Source organism: Pleurodeles waltl, chromosome 4_1 (genome assembly GCF_031143425.1).
Source record: "Pleurodeles waltl isolate 20211129_DDA chromosome 4_1, aPleWal1.hap1.20221129, whole genome shotgun sequence".
In the NCBI taxonomy this organism is placed as follows: Eukaryota; Metazoa; Chordata; class Amphibia; order Caudata; family Salamandridae; genus Pleurodeles; species Pleurodeles waltl.
The window spans coordinates 609315306-609337484 of record NC_090442.1 but is presented as its reverse complement, the minus strand read 5'-3'; positions in this window follow the sequence as shown (position 1 = coordinate 609337484).

Sequence of the window (22179 nt, the reverse complement as noted above, 5' to 3'; positions counted from 1 at the left end):
ACTGGACCCGCTATCAGTAGATGGTAGCAGAGGATGGTTTGGCCTTTTGGGACCCCATCTGAACAATAGACGGATTCAAGTTAGAAATTTTCTTAATAAAACAAGTTGGAGAGATGATGATGCCCTAAATCCCCAATGACTTTCCCGGAATCTCAGAGCTTGCGAATGGAGGAAATGGAGGTGTGAGAATGTCTCAGCGTTTCTAGTGACAGTATGAGTGAAATTAGGGTTTCGCGCTTGCATAGCTTATGCCGCAGATGAATAGTGAAGTTTGGGAGGATTTTAGGGGGTTACGAACCCCAATTTTAGAGGAGTGATACTCCAAAGAGTGAGAGTAGGGAAGTCGTCGAACTTCATATGAGTGTAGCGCTTTGTGCAGGAAAAATTGTCCACGTGGTTGTTGATGTTGAGACGGGCCCTGCTAAGTCAAGAGACTCCGGAGTATGTTGAAAAGTGTATGAGACACTTGATTGATATTGTAATTTGTTCGGTTTAATAGGTTGATCGGGCATGGTCAACAAGTCAGTACGAATGTTGAGGAATAAAAGAAAATTTTCGACTTTGAGATTTGGCGAATTCTAAGGTGCACTAGAATAGTTCATTGATCAGTTGAGAGTAAAGTTTGCAGGTCAAATTTTGCTTGCGAAAGTGGGAAACCGAGAAAGATGGAATAACTGCTGAGGCTAGTGAAAAATCCCTAAGGTTTCTGAAGCGATTGTATTACCTTTCCTGTAGTAAACCAACAGATTTTTTTTCTTCTTTTTGGTTAGTGCTCGAGATATATTGCAGAAATTAGTTTTGAGTGAAGCTGAATGAAGGAGGACAAGCCGCAAGACTTTGTCAGCCGCAGTGTGTGAGTGTGACGTCACTAGGAGCCGTGCTGAGATAGGTTGGTTGGTGAGAAGGGTCGCGCACGGATTGGACCCAGTCCGTGAAGTGCAATTGGTGGGGAAAGGCAAGGATAGAGTATTCTGGGAATTAAAGTCACTTATTGATTACATTTTGAGAAAATAAAAGACGGAAAGATGACATTTTTCAAAGCATTTAAGAGTGTCTTGAGGGGAGATGTATATATTAAAGCAAATATAGGAGAAGAAACACCGCCTGAGGGTACACCAGCTTACATCGTAATTGAAGAAAAGGGTGTCGCACCATGTCTTTGGTTAAAACAATGGTGTAAATTAACAGAAAAGTATGGAAGTGTAGCGTTTCCCATCCATGGGACGTTTAATTTAAGAATCTTGGAGAATTTAAGATTTGCGCTATACGACATGAAAATACCTCTAAGACCAGCACAGTTTGAAGCATTAGCAATTTGGGAACAAATGGCTAGAAGGCAACTACAAAAGAAATTTGAGACAAGAGTGAGAAGAGTAGAAAAGACACTAGTGGATGCTAGATGGGATAGTACTCAAAAGGTTTGGAGATCAGACATATTGCAGGGAATTAAATTGTTCCCAGCAATTACTGACGAAGCAGAGATGGAAGGAAAGAAAGCTACCCATAAAACAAACAGGAGTCAGTCCAGAGATTGAGAAAACAAGAGAAACTCGAAAAGGTCAGATGAATCAGACTATGAGGAGTTCATTCTGCAATTGCTAAATGACCGTCCGCCACCATATGTGGAAAACGAAAATGGCCCAAGCACTAGTACTGCCCCTCCAGAACCAATACAGGGTACTGTCGCTCCGAATTTGAGAATATTGCAGAGGCAAAGTAGTCCGGATATGCCTTTTACACCAGAAATACTACAAGTTCAGAGAATATATCCTGACGTGACTAAACTGAAACCTGTTAATGATTATCAGCCACAGGTCCAAAGACGCTATTATGATGAGCATAATTTGGAAATGACTTCTAATTTAATGGTGCAGGGAGGACAGAATTACCAAAGACCGACATTGATTCAAACCGAATCAACGCAAATTTTGATGCCTCAAAAGCAGATGCAAGAAGTGCCAAAGTACATTCAAACAACAGAAACACAGTTATACATGCCAGCAATGATGAACCATAATGTGGGAATTAACATGCCACAGAATTTGGGTAACAGACAGAATCCAGACGCAATATCTTTGCCTATCACTGTAGGTCCGCCAGTACCATTATATATACAGGCAAAGCCAAGTGTATGCGATTAAGGGGTAATGACACAAAAGGAGACAGGAAGGAGATACATAGAAAATTCCCAAAAAACGACTCCCGTAGGAACACTGTCAAATAGATCTGGGTCTTTGTTGGAATTTAGTCCAATTCAAATTTGTGTTCCGTCAACTGTGGTAAGGTCAAGTCCACCACTAATAGTACTGTTAACTTCAAAAACAGAAATATTACAGAAACCATCAGTAGACGTAGATGCCACATTAATGGGACTAAATGCACAACAGTCAACACAATGGTTGAACAGTCTGAATTCCCCACAGAGTACACCCAACGGGAAAGGAGAAGAATATTTGAATCAAATAAGATTGGGCATGGAAGCAGGTGAACTCGTAGATGGAACGATGGGTTTGAACAGGTTAGAATCATACAATGAAGAAGAGCTGAGATACATTTGCCCTAGAATTACAAAAGAAGTAAGCAGCATACATAAGAGAAATTGCAGACAGACACAAAATAGACATAAGTAAAACCAAGCACTTGAGTAGAAGTTACAGGTTAGACTTTGAGACAAAAGATTTTGAACACATGAGGTCTGCAGGAATGAAAACACACCTTAAAGAAATATTGCAAAGCGTGCAGGTTTGGAGATGTTTAGACAAGTGGGAGAGTAGGTGGGTTAAGAAAAAGGATAAGAAGAAAGAAAGTACCCCAGATCAGAATGATAAAGTACAACAGAATGATGATCTTATAACCATGTTACCAATGAGAGAAACAGCAGGGGGAAAACTTATCCATGTACCATGGCACAGGTGTGATATTCAATCCTTTACGGATGATTACCCTAAGTTAAGAGAGAAACCGATCAAATGGTATCAACAAACAGATAGATTTGTAAAACTCACAAAATGTCTTTTGGAAGACCTGAATACTTTATTCGAAATTGTAGTTCCGGCAGATTTGTGGGAAAATTGTAAAAGGGCTGTAGATTGGCCAACAAAGTGAACCAGAAAGAGATAGGGACACATGTGCACCATCGCCTAGGGTAATGAGCATATACCATAAAGTGACTGAGTATCTGAAAACAAAGGTTGCGTCGAAAAATGTAGACTGGCAGAAAATTGACAGAACAGCACAGGAGGTTAAGGAGTCGATACATGCATACTATGAGAGATTGTTGAAAGCATTTAAAAATTACAGTGGCATGGAAACGATTGAGGCAAAGGACATGCTCCATTTTGTATTCAGATTTGTGGAAGGATTGAGACACGAAATTAGCCAGATAATTAAAATGCATTTGATTTGTTGGCAGTCAAAATCGATCGATGAAGTGTTGAACTATGCAAAATACTGCAGTGATGAAATTGAGACAAAGCAGAAAAGGTTGAAAGAAAAAGTGATGGTGATGCAGATTAGAGCAGCTCAGACAGGTTTGCAAGGTTTCCAACAACAGTTGCCGCAGCAGCAACAGCAGGGAAATGCGATGTTTCAGCCACAGATGAGAGGCAGAGGCCGAGGAGGTTTTGTGAATAATGGTCCTGATTTAAATACTGTTGTGATTCCTAATGGTATACATGCAATGAAGAAAGTGATGCCATGTCACAGGTGCGGAATCGTCGGACATTGGAAACGGGAGTGCCCAATGTTGGTGCAGGAAGGTGTAGGTGAGCAAAACAATGATGTCAACACATTTCAGAATATGAAAGGACCAAAATTGAGAGGTCCAAACCCAAATTTCCAAAATAATGTAAATCAGATGCAGTGTCTACAACCTATACAACAACAGCAGGTGCAAACGCCCCGTGTACAAATGGCACAATCACAGCCAATGCAACAGCAGTTTCCTATGGTACCTAGAAGCAAATGCAAGTACCCTTAGCACCAATGAATCAGCAACAAGTAAGCTTCCTCAACAGGTTACAGGTCAAAGAATGAATCAAAGTAACACAGTACACCAATTCCCGTTACACAGTGAGAATGGAATAAACAATGAATGGGAGAGTGAAAGTTCAGATGAGGAGGGAAATTGTATGCTTGCAGCATCTTTGGAAGTTGATCAAAAGGGACCATATGTGGAAGGAAGAATTATTGGTCACAGCGTTTCATTTTTGGTTGACACAGGAGCTACACGCTCTACAGTTAGAAGCATCGAAGTACCAAATTTGCCACTTTCAGGGAGAACAGTTCAAGTAGTAAGAGTAGCAAATAGGTATCTGACAAACCCAATTACAGATCCAGTGCAAGTCAAAATTGGTAACTTTCAAGGGTTACATAAATTTGTGGTGTGTGACTCAAGTCCGATATCCCTATTAGGGAGAGATTTATTATGCAAATTAGGATGCTCGATTATGTGCTCAAATAATGGAATTAAAATTCAGACAAACAGTGATGAGGAAGAAGAGGACAGTTTAGAAGAAGAAGAAATGGAAACTGTCGATGAAGAGTATCCCCTGATTACTCTTTATCCTATGCTCACTGAAGCAGATATTCCAGCTGATTTACAAGAAACAGTTGAAAAGGAAGTGTGTGATATGACAGGGAAAGAAGTCGGATTGGTCAAAGGAGCAGAACCAGTGAAAGTGACTGTAAAACCTAATGTAATTTTTCCTCAGACTCCACAATACCATATGTCACAAGACACTCTCATGAAAGTCGCCCAACTCATTGACGAATTTGTGAAACAGGGAGTCCTGAAAGAAGTACTAAGTAGTCCATGTAATTCACCAATCATGGGACTAATAAAAGCAAGTGGAAAGGTTTGAATTGTTCAAGATTTGAGAAAAATAAATGACATAACAGTCAAATGTTGTCCCGTAGTACCAAATCCAGCTGTAATAATGTTTCAAATTCCCTGTGATGCAGAGTGGTTCTCAGTCATCGATTTGTCACAAGCATTCTTTTCTGTGCCTCTTCATGAGGACAGCCAATTTCTCTTTTGCTTCAAATTCCTGGACAGAGTCTACAGTTGGTGTCGAATTCCTCAAGGGTTTTCGGAGTCACCATCAGTTTTCAATCAGATTCTAAAGAAAAATCTGGAATCATTGGAATTACCTTTTGAATCAACCTTAGTACAGTATATTGACGATTTACTGATTGCATCCAAAACAGAAAATGACTGTACAGTTGACACTATTGCCTTACTGAACCATTTGGGAAGGAATGGACACAGGGGCCCTCATTCTGACCCTGGCGGTCTTTGACCGCCAGGGCGGAGGACCGCGGGAGCACCGCCGACAAGCCGGCGGTGCTTCAATGGGGATTCCGACCGCGGCGGTAAAGCCGCGGTCGGACCGGCACCACTGGCGGGGTCCCGCCAGTGTACCGCGGCCCCATTGAATCCTCCGCGGCGGCGCAGCTTGCTGCACCGCCGCGGGGATTCTGACCCCCCCTACCGCCATCCAGATCCCGGCGGTCGGACCGCCGAGATCCGGATGGCGGTAGGGGGGGTCGCGGGGCCCCTGGGGGCCCCTGCAGTGCCCATGCCACTGGCATGGGCATTGCAGGGGCCCCCGTAAGAGGGCCCCTAAATGTATTTCACTGTCTGCTGCGCAGACAGTGAAATACGCGACGGGTGCAACTGCACCCGTCGCACAGCTTCCACTCCGCCGGCTCGATTCCGAGCCGGCTTCATCGTGGAAGCCTCTTTCCCGCTGGGCTGGCTGGCGGTCTGAAGGAGACCGCCCGCCAGCCCAGCGGGAAGGTCAGAATTACCGCCGCGGTCTTTCGACCGCGGAACGGTAACCTGACGGCGGGACTTTGGCGGGCGGCCTCCGCCGCCCGCCAAGGTCAGAATGAGGGCCAAAGTGTCTCCTTCGAAATTGCAATTCTGGCAAAAGAAAGTGAAATATTTGGGTCACCAAATAGAAAAAGGGTCGAGAAAAATAATGAAGGAAAGAATAACGAGTGAACTTCAAATGAGTCCACCCAAAACAAGAAAAGAGGTGAGGAAGTTTTGGGGGATGGTGGGCTACTGTCGCCAATGGATTCCAAATTTCTCAACTCTAGCCAAACCTTTACTGAAACAGACCCAGAAAGATGCGCAGGATGAAATAATGTTGAAAAGAGATTAAATGGATGCCTTTATTGAATTAAAGGAATGCATGTGCAGAGCTCCAGCTTTAGGTATGCCTGATTACACAAAGCCTTTCACATTGTTTTGTCATGAACGTGATGCATGTTCCTTGTCTGTCTTGACTCAAGCCCATGGTGGCGTAAACAGACCAGTAGCATATTTTTTAGCTACTTTGGATCCAGTCGCAGTAGCCTTACCAGGATGCTTGGTGCTGTAGCAGCAGTTGGTATGAGCTTAAATCAGAGTGAAGGAATAGTGATGGGACATCCTTTAACAGTTATGGTCCCTCACTCAGTCGAAATACTTTTGACAAATTCCCAAACTGTCAACACCAGGACAGTGCGCGCTCTACGGGCATCTAGAATGCAAAAACCCAACACTCGCAAGATAATGTAATTTATTAATTGTGATGATATGTTATTGTTTAACCTTTTGCATTGCAGAATTCCATCCAAAAGATTCATTTTTAAGGTGCTTATAAATACTGTACATTTGCAATGTATTGCTGCAGACATTCAGAGTGTGTTAGGGTGTGGTCCCTTTCCAGGGCCTTCTAGAGACTTTCCCTGCAACATGCCTGGGCGTGGTTCTAGGCTGGGCCAAGACTCTATAAAAGAGAGTCAGCCCAACTTCCAGTGCTCACTATTCAGAGGTCCAGGTGCAGAGCAGCAGCTTCTTCCTGAGCTCCTGTCCCTGCGGCCTATTTGGATTTTCCAGTCTTCTGCACTCATCTCTCATTGGTGATCACTGTTTCCAGGCGGTAAGATGGTGTTTGGACATTTCCCAACACCGTAATTGAGAATCTTCATATTCTTGCTTTTAATTCTTAAATGAATAACAGATTACTTGTGCGCTGCCATTTTTTGACATTTGTATAGTGGTTTGCAAATAGAGAGGACGCGCAATTTATTCCATAAAGATTTGACTTTGTTATTACATTATTGTTCATTGCGCGCTGATATTTCTTGACATTTACATGACGTTTTACGAGTTGGCAAGACGTGCAACTCGTTTCATGAGCATTTAACTTTGTTGTTCATTGCGCGCTACCTTTTCTTGACATTTACATGGTGGCATTCGAATCGGCGAAACGCGCGATCCACTTCTCGTGTGTAATTCATGCTGTTCATTGTGCGCTACCATTTTCTGGCATTTGCATGGTGGCATTCGAATCGGCAACACGCGCGATTCTTTCCTTGAGTGTTTTTTCATGTTATTCATTGTGCGCTACAATTTCTTGGCATTTGTATGGTGGCATTTGAATCGACAAGACGCGCTATTCTTTCCCTGAGTGCTTTTCATGTTGTTCATTGTGTGCTACTATTTCTTGGCATTTGTATGGTGGCATTTGAATCTGCAAGACTCGCAATTCTTTCCTCGTGTATAAATAATGTAAGTTACTTTGCGCTACCATTCTAAGACATTTTCTTGGTAGCATTTCAAGTTGACACGTCGCGTGATTTATTCCTTGAATCTACGTTGTGTGATTTCATGGTGCACAAACCTTTATGGTGTTTAATACTCATATAAAAATCTGCAATGTGCGCAATTTACTTCCAAATGTTTTTTCTGAGATGAACACAACAATACCAGAGTTCTAGATGTAATGCTGTGTGTTCCTGATATGTATTCATAAAAGGAGATTCATATGGTTGTTTAGAAATTGCTCAGAGTGTTTCCTGATTCTCATGCTAAAGAAAGTACTTGAATCTGAAAGTCCTATTTAACTTTTCCTGTTTCCTCCTCAGGTATTCGGTCATTTAAAGCCTAGTCAGTTTTAGGATTATTCCAGGGTTGTTCATGTTTTTCGGAAAAGATGAAGTTTAGAGTTGTAGCATGGTACTGATTTCATGAGATATAATTTTGATGTTGTGTTTGAACCTTTTGCTTCCTACAGGTCTCCTTCCCAGCTGTTCCCGTCCTAATCCCCTTTTCCCCACTTGGACTCTCTTAGACTCTGTGATAAATCTAATCAGAGTATTGGAGCTGTCTTGTGGTGGAAGTGTTGGGAACGTGCACGGACCCCGAGGATCGGGTGACTCTGACACAAACACAGCACATGACTGGTGCTAGGCTTACAAGGTACGAGACAATAATTTTGGGATCACCTAATGTGCAATTAAAAAAATGCACTACATTGAATCCAGCAACTTTGTTTCCCAGTGAAAATGTTGAAATTGAAAACGTTGATGATATCGAGCATGATTGTCTTCAAGTGACTGAATTTTGTACTAAACCAAGACCTGATATCAAAGATACTCGATTGGAAGAAAATGATCAGATTATTTTTGTTGATGGTTCATGTTTAAGAGATGCACTAGGAATATTGAATGCAGGATGTGCTGTATGTACAATAACTGGTGTTCTAGAAGCATCTTGGATTCAAGGAGTTTACTCTGCACAGGTAGCGGAACTAGTAGCCCTTACTAGAGCTTGCCAACTTTCCGCATTAATGAAAGTCACCATTTACACTGACGGTCAGTACGGATTTGGAATAGTGCATAATTTTGGACAATTGTGGTCACAAAGAGGCTTTATGACCTCTTCAGGATCACCAGTGAAAAATGGTGAAAGAATAAGAGAATTGTTACATGCTATCCAGTTACCAGGAGAAGTAGCAGTGGTAAAATGCAGTGCACACTCGAAACCACAAGACTTTGTTTCTTTGGGAAATGGATATGCAGATCAAGTCGCAAGGTTTTGCGCATTGAACTGTATATTGCTCAGAGACGAATGGAATTTGATAAATGAGCCAGAACTTGAACGAAGTGAAGCCTTTGCTCTAAAAGTTGTAGACACAATAGAAGAATTAAAATTCCTACAAAATAATGTTAGTAAGGATGAAAAACTCTCATGGAGTAAATTACAATGCGTAAAAAAACCAGATGATTTATGGGTTTCAAGTGAAGGGAGATTAGTTTTGCCAGATAGTCTTTTGACGCAAATAGCTAGGTTATACCATGGACAAGCACACATTGGAAGAGATGCCATGATTAGATTATTCAAAATTGATTGGTTTAATCCCAAATTCCACCAAGTTGCTGAAGCAGTTTGCCATTGTTGCGTCATTTGCCAACAAATGAATGCAGGGAAGGGAACAGTAGTAAATTTGAGCCACATTGGAAGAGCAGGTGGGCCATTCAGTAGGATGCAAATGGATTTCATTGAGATGCCTATGCATGCAGGCTTGAAATATGTGTTGGTGATTGTGTGTATTTTTAGTCACTGGATTGAAGCATACCCTACACGCAGGAATGACAGTCTCACAGTTGCAAAACTACTCTTGAGAGAACTAATACCACGTTTCGGATTCCCGATCTCTTTAGAATCAGATAGGGGAAGTCACTTCAATAACGAAGTAATCAAATTACTGTGTGCAGCATTGAACATTGAACAAAAATTGCATTGTAGCTACCGCCCTGAAGCATCAGGACTAGTGGAGCAAATGAATGGCACCCTGAAATCAAGAATGGCGAAAATATGCGCATCCACAAACTTGAAATGGCCTGACGCGTTGCCGTTGGTGTTAATGTCAATGAGAAACACACCTCATAGAAAACCTGGACTATCACTGCATGAAATTCTCATGGGCAGAGCCATGAGACTTCCAGCAGTTCCTGCAAATGCTCTTGTAAATATTACAGATGATATGGTATTGGACTACTGCAAAGGTCTGGCTGATGTGGTCCGCTCTTTTTCTCACCAGGTGGAGGCAACCACCTTGCCACAGATCCAAGGTCAGGACACGCCCTGAAAGCAGGTGACTGGGTTGTGATAAAGAAGCAGTGAGGAAGTCGTGTTTGGAACCCCGTTGGAAAGGACCCTTTCAAGTGATTCTGACTACTACCACCGGTGTGAAGTGTGCAGGAGTTTCCAACTGGATTCACGCCAGTCACACGAAAAGGGTGACGTGTCCCACAGAAGAGGAAATTGAAGCAGCGAAATTACCAACAGCTAACAGGGAAGTACCAGGCACTGAGACAGAACGAAGAGAGCCTGAAAGTGAACAAGAAGAAATTGAGACAGAAGAAATATTCTCTGAGGGAGACGCAGTCGATCCTTTTGAGGACAACAGCGAAGAAGCCTCAGGAGGTGACAAAGATCCTGGAGGTGACAAAGATCCTATCTCATGTGAAGAAGCAGCAGAGCCTAATAAGAGGAGGGCTTTCCCAGAGGCAGACGTTACAGGAAAAGAAGGAGAAGACCTGACTGACCTCCCAGGTGAAGGAGACAAGACAGAGCAAAGTGTAATTGTTCCAATTCTTCCAGAACCGGTTGCAGGTCCATCAGGTGAAAACAACGCGAAACGGAGACAAAGCATATCAAAGACCAAAGAAATATTAAACGAAAACAAAGGGCCAAAATTGAAGGAGAAAAGAAAGGAAGTGTCTATCATAACCACATCGAATGAAGAAAAAGACACAGCCAAAGAACAAGACATAAGCGAAAGGGAATCGAAAGGAGATGCAAAATTGAAAAGGAAAAGAATAGCGAGCAGAAAATATTCTGGTCCAGAATGGGCATACACAGCCACTAACGATTGGTCAGACGAATTTCTATCTCTTAGTCTTGAAAACGAAGAAGCAGAACAACACTTTGGTACTTGAAAAGTGAAATTTCATGAACATTACCGAATAAGACATTGATAACCTGATTGACTTTTGAACCGAATAAGACATTGATAACCTGATTGACTTTTGAAACCGATTTTGAGACAAAGCTGCTAAACCGATAAGAGACTAAGCTGCTAAAGAAAACCGTGTGAACTTTGACCTCGTTCATCTTTTATGTATGTATCTGCAAATTTGGTTTGATAAAGTATCTTCAACTTTCTGATTCTATATAGATCATGACAGACAATACTACACAAGGACATAAAATGAAATATTGTAAATATATGTGTATAGGTCTAATAACTGCATGTGTACTAATAATTAGGGCAATAATTCTTGGAATGCATGGAGGCAATGAAAGAGATGCAAATGATGCTTCTACTTTTAAAACTACTACTGAATAAACTCCTTTGAAGAAACTCGAACAAAACGAAAAATATTTACACAACAAGAAAGAACTTTCGTCTAATGTCTTCTATCGCTTGTTGAATGAGTATGTTGAGACAATGGACGCGAAAGATTGTTATGTATGTACACAAATACTTACCTCAGTAATAGAAAGGGTGACATATCATAGCATGCCTCTTACGTATGGAATAACATGTAGTTTGTTACTAACAAGATTTTATGGCCAGGAGTATATTCAATACTTCTATTCCAATCATGATGTTGTATTTTCATATGTCCCCATAATTGAGTACTTGAGTAAAGTAGCAAGAGATTATTATATAAAATTAGTTAGGGGTTTCTTTGAACCATTATCACCTTTTTCCACAGTTCACACTCATAAAGAAAACCTTAAATGCTTGCTTTCACCCGTAGAGAAAAGCTTTTTAGATCACACTGAAGATAGAAGGAAAATGGCAAAGGAAAAATTTGAAAAATAATTGCATAAAAGGACATCTGTAGATAACTATGCTTTTGCCGCAATAAAGACACAAGGGAAACTAGCTTTAGATGCAATACACATAGGGAAACTTTGTATATATAGACCTAAAACATACTATGACACAATATTTGTAGGAACGAGTGAATGTAAACACGTTTTTTTATTCCAGAGTAAATGGACGTTCATGTAAAATGGCCTAGATCCAGCTACTCCAGCAGTATACTATATTTGTGGACTCAATGCCTATTATCGTCTTCCAAAGGGATGGTATGGGAGATGTTATTTGGGAATAGTATTTCCAAAGATCTATCAACTACACGACTTAAAGAAATTTCCAAAGCTGTCTGAATTACATAGTATTCAGAAAAGGGAGACAGCTTCTGGTGTGGTAGGAGATATATTTGGAGCAATAATTCCTTCAGTAGGAGTTATATTGAATCCAACAAAAATACGAAAGTTGTCTACTATTGTGGATAACATGCTGACAAATTTCTCAGGAGCAATGATCCTGATGGATACTTGCTGCAGAAAGAGCTATGACTCTTCAAAATCGGCTTGCTTTAGACATTCTTTTAGCAAAGAATGGCGGCGTTTGCAAAATGCTTAGTGCACGTCACTGTTGTTCATATATACCAGACAACAGTAGACAAATTAGAAATATGCTTGCAAATTTAACTAACAATAGTACAGATTTGAAGGAATTGAAAGAACCAGGAGTATGGGAAAAGGTTGGAAAAGGATTTGCTTCCGTGGGAAATTGGCTCAGCAACATTTGGAATGGAATATTACTAAAAATAGTAAAAGGGATATTCATAATATTAATTTGCTTAATAGGTATTTGGGGAATATGGAAAGCTAATAAAATATTGAAATCAAGAAATAAGAGAAGAATTGAAAAGAAAGAACAAAAGAAAAACAGAATTTTAATGAAATAAAATTTGTGGTGGAAGATTTAATGTGATGACATAATTAGTCATCAGAGGAGGGATTTATGAAGCAGAAAAAGAAAGGCTAACAAACATTCATATATCATGTAACAAAATCATATAAGACAATGTGATTTTAGCAAAGAAAAATAATGTATGTAGAAAGTGTGCCCACGAAGTAGTTCGCCATTAGTATAAACAAGCTTAATTAATCATGAAAAATCGACCATGTAGTAATCCCTCATAATTGCAGATGTATTTTATGATTTTCTCGTTAAAACTGTTATATGCTTAGCTTAAATTTAGCAGAGGCTTTGGCCTAGTTGCCTGGTCTCAATTTTAACTGCATAGTTTTCACTTGTATTAACAAAGACATGTTTTAAACCTTTAAAGGCTGTATTTTTCCAGTAGAATGACTAATATTCTTATCTCAAGGTTTCGTGCTAGGCAACTTTCATCCCCTTTGAAGCAAGATCAGTTTCTGCAGGTGCAGACAATAAAGACACTGATGCAGAATTAATTGGCAACTTTGTTGCTACTTGTGTTCCAAAACTCCAAGGACACCTTATGCGTAGGTGAGCATTAAGAGAAGGACACTATTCATTGGTTAAAGAGAAATCACCCCATGGACCCTCCAATGGAAGAACCTGAAGAATTTGGAACGTTTCCTATTTAATCCCACCGGACAAAGAGAAGTCAGCCATTTTCTTTGATGCCATTTTGAAGTCAGATTCAAGAAGCCATTTTTATGACACTTTGATGCTTTTTCTCTATCTCAGAGAGAGAGAGAGACTTTAAAGAATTCTCACCCTAGAGACTTTAACTTTAACTTTACTTTGCCTTGCCCATTCCATAACTTTTGTTCCCCCATTTAGCTTGCCGCTGCAAGGAAAACTTGCCTTAAACTTTGCCCCTTGAAGTTTGCCCCATGCTGATCAAACCGGTACCTGAAGGACGAAGACTTTCCTTGAATGCTGATTGTATTTGGTAATTATAAAAAGGATAAAAGTATTATTCATTGTATTTTCCATCTTAGGTACCAACTGCTTAATTTTGACAGAGTCTAAGCTAGAAGTTTTCTAAATTTATGTTGGTTAAATTAATTTTCGCATGAAGCCCCACATGCCAATGCTAATCAGAGGTTAGTTGAGGTATTCATTTGATGCACCATGCTGAATTGAGATCTTGTTATGCTGACCAATGTATGTAACTAGTCAACTTCAATTACTCTTATTAGTAATTTGCATTGCTATAGCCGAGTGCATTATAATCCAAGTTTTGCGTAGATTGCGTTTCTTCCGTCATTATGGACAGCTAGTAAGGTTCGTATACGTATATCATTTGAATTTGAGACTTACTTATATTGTGTTAGCTTTGTTAATATAGGGGAAAAAAATCATTAACTTTCAATAAACAGGTGTGATTATTCATGACTGAAAGGTCATGGTGTGTCTAATTACTGATTTTTCTGTTTAATTAATTTGTTGATTGATTACTAATCGTGTATTGGTTATTGATTATAAATGATTATTGATTATTGATTTGAGGGATCTGACAATTCTTTGGATGAGGAGAACTCAACCCAGTCAAAAGGTTCACCGACCTCCGGCGTGTCCAAGTATAAAAAATGTATAAGAACTAGACGCGCTATCACTTACATCTCCTCATCCAAATCATTATACTTTCAACTTTCAACAACACATACTTGCTCCTTAAGTAGCCATATTGCTTTGGTCCAACCACTTCAAGCACCTGGTTACCCCCCAAAAAACAAACAATAAATATTTCACTAGTTAGCTTGAATTCTTAGGTGGATGTACACACAACTCTCACCTGATTCCCAAATCCAGATTTGCATTTTGTCCCCCACCAAGATCCACCTTCCCAACTTATTTCGTCTTGGCAAAGACCCTCAGAAATATTTTCTGTGTATAGCCATCCATGCTAATTTCACAAAAATGAGGCAGCTGCCAAAATCCCTCTCTATTTGGCAGACATAGAAGTTCACCATGCCCTTCTAAACCTTGTTCCTTCTGCTTCTTTTCTTCACACCAGAGAGCAGGAACTTTCTCTACACCTGCCTGTATGTCCGTCTTGTGGATGTTACCACAGGCATCATAGATGCTCTTACAGTCTGATCATCCACATTTCACACTGCGTTCCTATCACCTGCAAGTCTGCATCTAGCAGCAAACCACAGAATCTCACACACAGCATTTGGGATAATGCATAAGTCACTGCATGGTCCAATCTAGGAATCTGCCTAGTCCAAAACAGTATGTTCCAAGAAAATACATCCTTTCTGACAATTGCAGCATGTACTCATTGTTCAGAGTCAATTTGTTCACAGTGTGAACCTTGCCTCATTGTCCACCACAAATGTTACTTTCCTATTCTGTAGTTCTTCCTCCCACACTAACACTGCCAAGACAACTGAAAAAACCCTTGGAATGTGACTTATGTCACCTCATTTTCAGCTCTTCTGGCCATGGCTCAGCACACCAGCAACCTTTCCAATAAACGCCAATACCATGGGCTCCTGAAGCATAAAAAAAATCTCCAGCCCACCTGTCATCCTACAGCCACAAAGTCACATTGACCTGTATGGCCCTTCTTACTCTGTCTGTAGTTCTTCTTCTGTGATAAGGCGCGCTTTTCTGTTTCATTGAATGTGTCCTCTGCCTGCTAAGGCTGTGCGCTGCACCACAACTGCACAGGAAAAGTTATGAATGCCAAAAATCTGTTGCATGAACCTTAAGTATTTTGGTCCTCAATTTGGTCATTTCATTTGCCAGTGAGCATAGAACCACAGTTGCTGAATCAAGCGCGCTAACAAGGAGCATCAAGCATGTACAAGCATTTTATGTCTTTGTGGGCACCAATGTTTTTTGCAAAGTCTGTGCTGTTTCCTCCAATGTCAACAATGTGCATTCTTTAAACATACCTGCCCTATCTCCCATCAGAAAAACATTATGGGAGTACAGTACCTGCTCAGTTCTATGAACGCTGACACTGTCCTTAGAAGACATTTCATTCCAGAATGGACTAAATTTCTCACTAACCATTAAAAATCAATAAGTATTGCCTTATTGTAATGAAGTGTAATGAGTCCACGGACAAAGAGGATGACAGGAGGATAAGTTTATTGTACGCAGAAAGGTCCCAGCCACTCTTCAACCAGCCATTTATGACAACGTTTTCATTTGTACCTTCTCATCACAATGGCGATTTACAAAAGCAATCTATCTTTACATTTGCTAGCCTCTTCTGATTGTAGGGCTATATAGGGATTATAGGATTTCCCCGGTACTTGAGGTACCCAGAGCCAATAACTGAGCTGCACTTTGCAATGGTTTTTCATTGTGTACCGGGTGTAGAGCAATTCATATGATAAATTATATGTAGTTAAAATTAGGTATCTAGGAAACCTATGTATTTCTGAAACGAGATATGGAGTTTAGAAGCAGTGGTATTGGCACATCTCGGAATATGTTGGTACCCATATTAGCAGGTGAATTAGAGGGCATTTCTCAAATTGCCTTCTTTCTTATACACAGTCTTACACTTGGAAGGCCCAAATGCAGAGAAATACAATTGGTAATAATACATATTCCACTGTTCTGTGTTCCCCTTAGTCTCCTGATAAAATTGGTACCACACTTGTGTGGGTAGACTTAGTGACCACAATAAGAAAGGGCCCATGGACACATCACATTTTCCAATGAAAACTGACCTTTTTTTTCAATGTGCCAACCATAGAGGATTTTGGGCCCTAGCTCAGCCAACACTTAGCAAAACCTAGCAACCCTGTAAATTTTTTAGAAATCCAGGATGGAGTGACTTGTGTGACTTTCACCAGGTTGTGTTACCCAGAATCTTTTGAAGACCTCAAACTTTGATGGAAAGTTCTGGAATCTGCAGGGAGCCACAAACTTCCTTTCACCCAGTATTTCATTAAGTCTTATGATAAAAAATGGGACTTCGCATGTGTGGGTGGGCCTAGTGCCCACAAAAGTGTGGGTCCAAGACGCCATATGGCAACACCAACAAAAGGGGTAGCTGGAGTTTTTGGGCCTGGGTTTGGTGGCCACCAAGGAAAATCTACCAAACCCAGACATTTCTGAAAATAGACACCCAGGGGAGTACTTGGTGGTGTGCCTTTCATCAATCCCAAACGTTTTCTTACCCACAATGCCCTGCAAACCTCAAAATTTGATTAAAATCACACATTTTCCTTGCATTTCTGCACTATATTCTTCCACAATCAGAATGATTCCACAAAAGTCCTGCCTGAATCTTGGACATCCTCCTCTGCCTCACATGCAGAGTCAGTCTCAGAACTGTGGTCAGAGGGAAATTCAAAAAGCAAACCAACAACCTGCTGAGTGGTAAGCCTGCAGCTAGCCATAATCCTCACTAATAAACGTAACACAACAAATCAGTCACCAATAACCAACACTATGTAAAATAAGTAATAAACAAAGTGTGGCTTTATCATATAGAAAGTAAAACTACTGACATATAGTAATCTGGAAGGAAATGTCAATCAATATAAAGCACACAAAGACCTTTATACTCAAAAACAATACCACTCACTTGCCAGAGACAGCTAGGCTGAGAATCACCTGCACCTACTCTGGACAGACACAGCAAGTACCGACAATATCCCACTAGAAAGGGAAAACAAAAGGAAATTACACACAAGACAACACAATACACATCTTGCTCAAATCCAAAGACAATCTGACACACACAATGAAACAGACGCTAAATATGCTGCCGTTATTATACCATTTAGCTAAACTGCATTATTGCAGGGCAATAATACTAATTTAAAGTAAACAGTGCAAAAAAAAGTTTTCTTACTACACACATGAAATCAGTCCACACACATGCCAGCACAATCCCCAGCTCAAACACACCATCAGCCAAATGACAGTCAACACACACTGCCAGCCAAACGCCAGTACACACCGTCTGCCAGACTCCAGTTCAAATACACACAGAAGCTTATTTCTTGATGTCTAGTGGTTTTTCACCCTCCTTGGGAGCAGACCGCCCTAACAATATCTACGATCTTGCCACAGGGGTGGCAGAAAATGTCAAAAATATTGCCTCAATAATGGGGAGCGTCCCTTGCCCAAGGGACTGCTTCCTGATGTGTAAATAAATTAATCCCTGGTGTCTAGTGGTTTTCTTGCCCCCCCCCCTCGGGGCTGATGGGCCTAAAAATATGAATGATCTGCCTCTGGAAAGGGGAACAAAATGGCCCAAAATTTCTCCCATTAATGGGGAGGTACCCTTGCCCAAGGGACTGCTCCTCGACATGTCCATAAATTAATTTGTGGTGTCTAGTGGCTTTCTGTCCCCTATGGGGCTTAAAATATGAACCATCTGCCCTGAGGTGGCACAAAATGGCCCAAAAAAGTGTCCCCAGTAATGGGGAATGACCTTTGCCCAAAAATTTCCATTGATTAATCCCTGGTACTTGTGGCTTTCTGCCCCCTTGTGGGCAGATTGACCTAAAAATATGGCTGATAGCAGAAAATGACCAAAATGGGGGTCGTGGTCTAGTCAGCTTGTGCTTGGGCACGGCGGCGGAGCTGGTGGGACATCGGGGTGCCGCATTCCTTCTCCATTCCCCCTCGGACGATAGGGCCACCTCTGGATGGAACCAGAGGCCCCCAGTGGGCTTGCAGCATGGCAGCAGAGCCCATGACTTGCAACGTGGAAAGCAGCCATGGGCTCGATTTCAGAGCTGATGGCATCTCAGGCACATGCTCTGGTAGAAGCCCGACGGGGAGGAGGTCTCGCGCGTCACTGCCACAACCCCCAGAGTGCCAATGGAGCCCGCCGCCTGCACCCTGAAAAGCAGCCGCGGGCCCGATTTCCAGCATTTCAAGCTTTCCAGGATATACAGGGAGTTCTGCTTCTTAAAAATCTTTGACGTTTCCAGAGCTTCTCAAAGCTTTTCAGTGTCCTGGGTAACGGTGACAGCAGCACGTGCTGGGTGAGACTTGTCGGAGGGGGTCTCACATGCAGCTGTTGGGTTGTTGTCTACCCGCACCACTCCCGCCTCCCGCCCCCCCTTACTAACCATTTCTCGCACCTGGAGGGGCCCACCCGACATGTAGCGGCGTGGAAGGCAGTGGGCTAGACTTCTTGGACTTCTACCCACACCTCCCTCTCTATCTTCACCCGCTGGACACCACCTTTGCCTGGGATGGACGCTAGCAAGAATGCTGTCGGCCAGGGGGGCCGACCAACAATCCGGAGCAACCTTCCACCTTCTTCTCGGCCCTCGGTGGGCTGCATTGATCAACGGAATGCCACACCGACTGCCCCGAGATGATCCCTCATAGCCCTGAGTCAACAGGGATGCATCTTGCCTGGAGCACCACCCCCGCATCATGGACACACGAGTTCCTTCACTGACAACCCTGATGGAGTAATTGACAAGCCAACTACATCAGGATACATCTTAGGGAAGTGTTTTCCTATGCCTTGCTCCCCTCTTCCATCCTCAGAAGTCGGCGTTGACCTCTACCAGTCACCGGGATCCAAGAGCGCTTGCTTTCACCCAGTAACTTATCCATCATTGGCCTGTGGACCAATGGCCCTCTTATCCAGGATCTGTGGCTGTTATTGCCGCTACTTTCGCAGACTGTGCAATCCTCAGCCTTGGTGAGCCATCCTACCCAACCTTTTTGAGGCGGGACAAGTGCCTCTGGGTGACACAATTGTGCCCTTTAGACATGATAAAGTTGGGGTATTTTAACAGCCCTCATGCCCCCACTGAAGATGCTGCCCCTCCGACACTGTGCCTCTAGCTCTGGGCTCCAATGGCCCTCTTGATGCTATTAGTCCTCCCCTTCAAGGAGATGCCCTACGGCAAACCACTTGGTAAATATACGCAACAGCTACTCTTCCCAAAAGCTGTCTCGCAACCATGGCCAATGTCCTCATCTGCCGTCACTCTTGGCCCAAAGCTCTACAGACACCCCAGAGGACTCTGCCATGGAGCGTAATCTGCAGGAAATCTCCGTAGTAGCCATAGCCTGGAAGCCAGAATCCAAGTCAATTACTGCAGACATAGCTGGTTTCTGGGACAAAGTCACAGATTTGGACCATCGCCTGAATACCATCGAAAGTAGGAAAGCAGCCATGTCGGATAATGAACCAGAACTGCAATTCCTCCGACACAAACTCACGGACCTAGAGGACAGGAGCTGGAGGGACAATGTCAGTTTTTTGGCCTGCCCGAAAAAGAGGAGGGCGCAGATCTGAGGGCTTTCCTTAAAGACTTTGGGGGTCATTCAGACCTTGGCGGACGGCAGAGGCCGTCCGCCAAGGTACCGCCGACAAATGACCGCACCGCGGTCAGAAGACCGCGGCGGCCATTCAAACATTTCCGCTGGGCCGGCGGGCGCTCTCCAAAAGAGCGCCCGCCGGCCCAGCGGAAATGCCCCTGCAACGAGGACGCCGTCTCAGAATTGAGCCGGCGTAGTTGCAGGGGTGCGACGGGTGCAGTTGCACCCGTCGCGTATTTCAGTGTCTGCAAAGCAGACACTGAAATACTTGGGCCCCTGCAGTGCCCATGCCATTGGCATGGGCACTGCAGGGGCCCCCAGGGGCCCCGCGGCACCCCCTACCGCCATCCTGTTCATGGCGGGTTTCCCGCCATGAACAGGATAGCGGTAGGGGGTGTCTGAATCCCCATGGCGGCGGAGCGCGCTCCGCCGCCATGGAGGATTCAATGGGGCAGCGGTACCGCCGGTTTACCCTTTCTGACCGCGGCTGAACCGCCGCGGTCAGAATGCCCTTGGGAGCACCGCCAGCCTGTTGGCGGTGCTCCCGTGGTCGGTGACCCTGGCGGTCACCGGCCGCCAGGGTCAGAATGACCCCCTTTATCCCTATCTCACGGGCCTCACTTTTTCTCCCATGCTGGATTTTCAGTGAGCCCACAGGATTGGCCCCCTCCAGAAGAACACTGCCGGGAGTCCCTGTCCCATCATAGAACAGGTCCGCCAGCTGCTACTGACTGCGAGGGCCCATAGCTCATACCGCCATGATGGCAATGAGCTCCGTATTGCTGCGGACTTCTCCTGTTAAACAAATGAAAAAAGGAAAGCGTTCCTCGCACTTAGGTCCCCACTGTGTCATTTGTACATTAAATTTGGACTCTTCAAGCCGGCCTGAATGTGGATAACAATGGATGGTAAATCCCGGGACTTTTTTGAACCTACGGACCTGTGCTCTTTCTTGGATAGCCTTTCCGCCCAACCCATGGACCACGAATCCGCGGACCTGACGTAAAGCCCCTCCACACTAAGTGACTATACTCTACACACGGACGCCGACCCTGATGCCCCCTGCATTTACTCTGCAGCACAGAAAATGGGACCATTTCTTGACCGCCTACCGCAATCTCAGGATGGCAGAGACATGGCCCTTCAGGCGGTGGCAGACATCACCCAGGGGGTAGCACAGAGACAAATGGAGGTCCCCTTTGAAGCCCCCACACCCTGAAGACTAATTGACTGGCATGAGTCCTGGGGGCAATTGCTGAACCACCTGCTGCGGGCAACCAGAATGACCATCCGCTGAGCACTGCAACCATGCATATTTACCTTCACTACCATATCATTGCTATCACTGTTCTTGTTGTTGTTGTTGTTACTGATGTTACGGCTGCATCAGTTGCCCTGTTGGGGGCACCCCCTGCTCTCTCTCTGGGCATTCCTAGGCCCAGCACATAGTGGTCATAGTGAACCTACCATTCTGTTTGACACAAATCTACAGTTTATTATTGTACTGTTGTCCTATGAGTACTATCTGCTCCTACGATCAAGGTTCTGTTTTCATATAAAAAATGGTGCCCCTCAACCCATTCGCTCCTGCTGGGCTACCCAGCACCTTGTCCTACCCGACTGCTGGCTACTGAGAGCCACCCCCGTATTCCTGAGAATTTGTCTCCACTCTTCTGCCCACCTACCCCTGTCCACCACCATGTGCCTATAAGTGCATTTCTGGTCTGACATACCCTCCATCATTGCCAAGACCTAAGGGCACACCTGTGACCAAATCAGGGCAGCCCCCTACCCCCTTCCCCATCCTCTTTCCCCTTAGACCCCACCTTCCTTATTCCTTTCACTTCCCTGATAGCTCCACTCATTTTCGCCCTGTCACTGCTACCCCTCATCTGCGTTCTACTATGACCATCCCCGCGCTAGTGCCACTATCTCTGTGAGATACCAGTGATTAGGCCTTCATACTCAGGACACGTTCTCCCTCCCTGTCGTCTCCCTCCCCTGCCGGGTCTCTCCTTCTTCTTTTCTCTCCCTCCTCTTCTCCTCCCCCCGACTCTTGGCATCCCCATTCTGGTTTTGATATGTCCTAGTTTTCTTCCCATCGGCTCCCTGCCTCTCCCCCTCTTGTGCAAGCCCGGCCGCAGGTTTCACAGGATTAGACATGCGGTTTACCAGAGTTTAGCTCACATGAGGTACCCCTCCTGATTACAAAGTGAACCTAGGTTACCTCCTCCTTTCTCTCTGTGAGCCTCATAACTTTCTCTCTCTC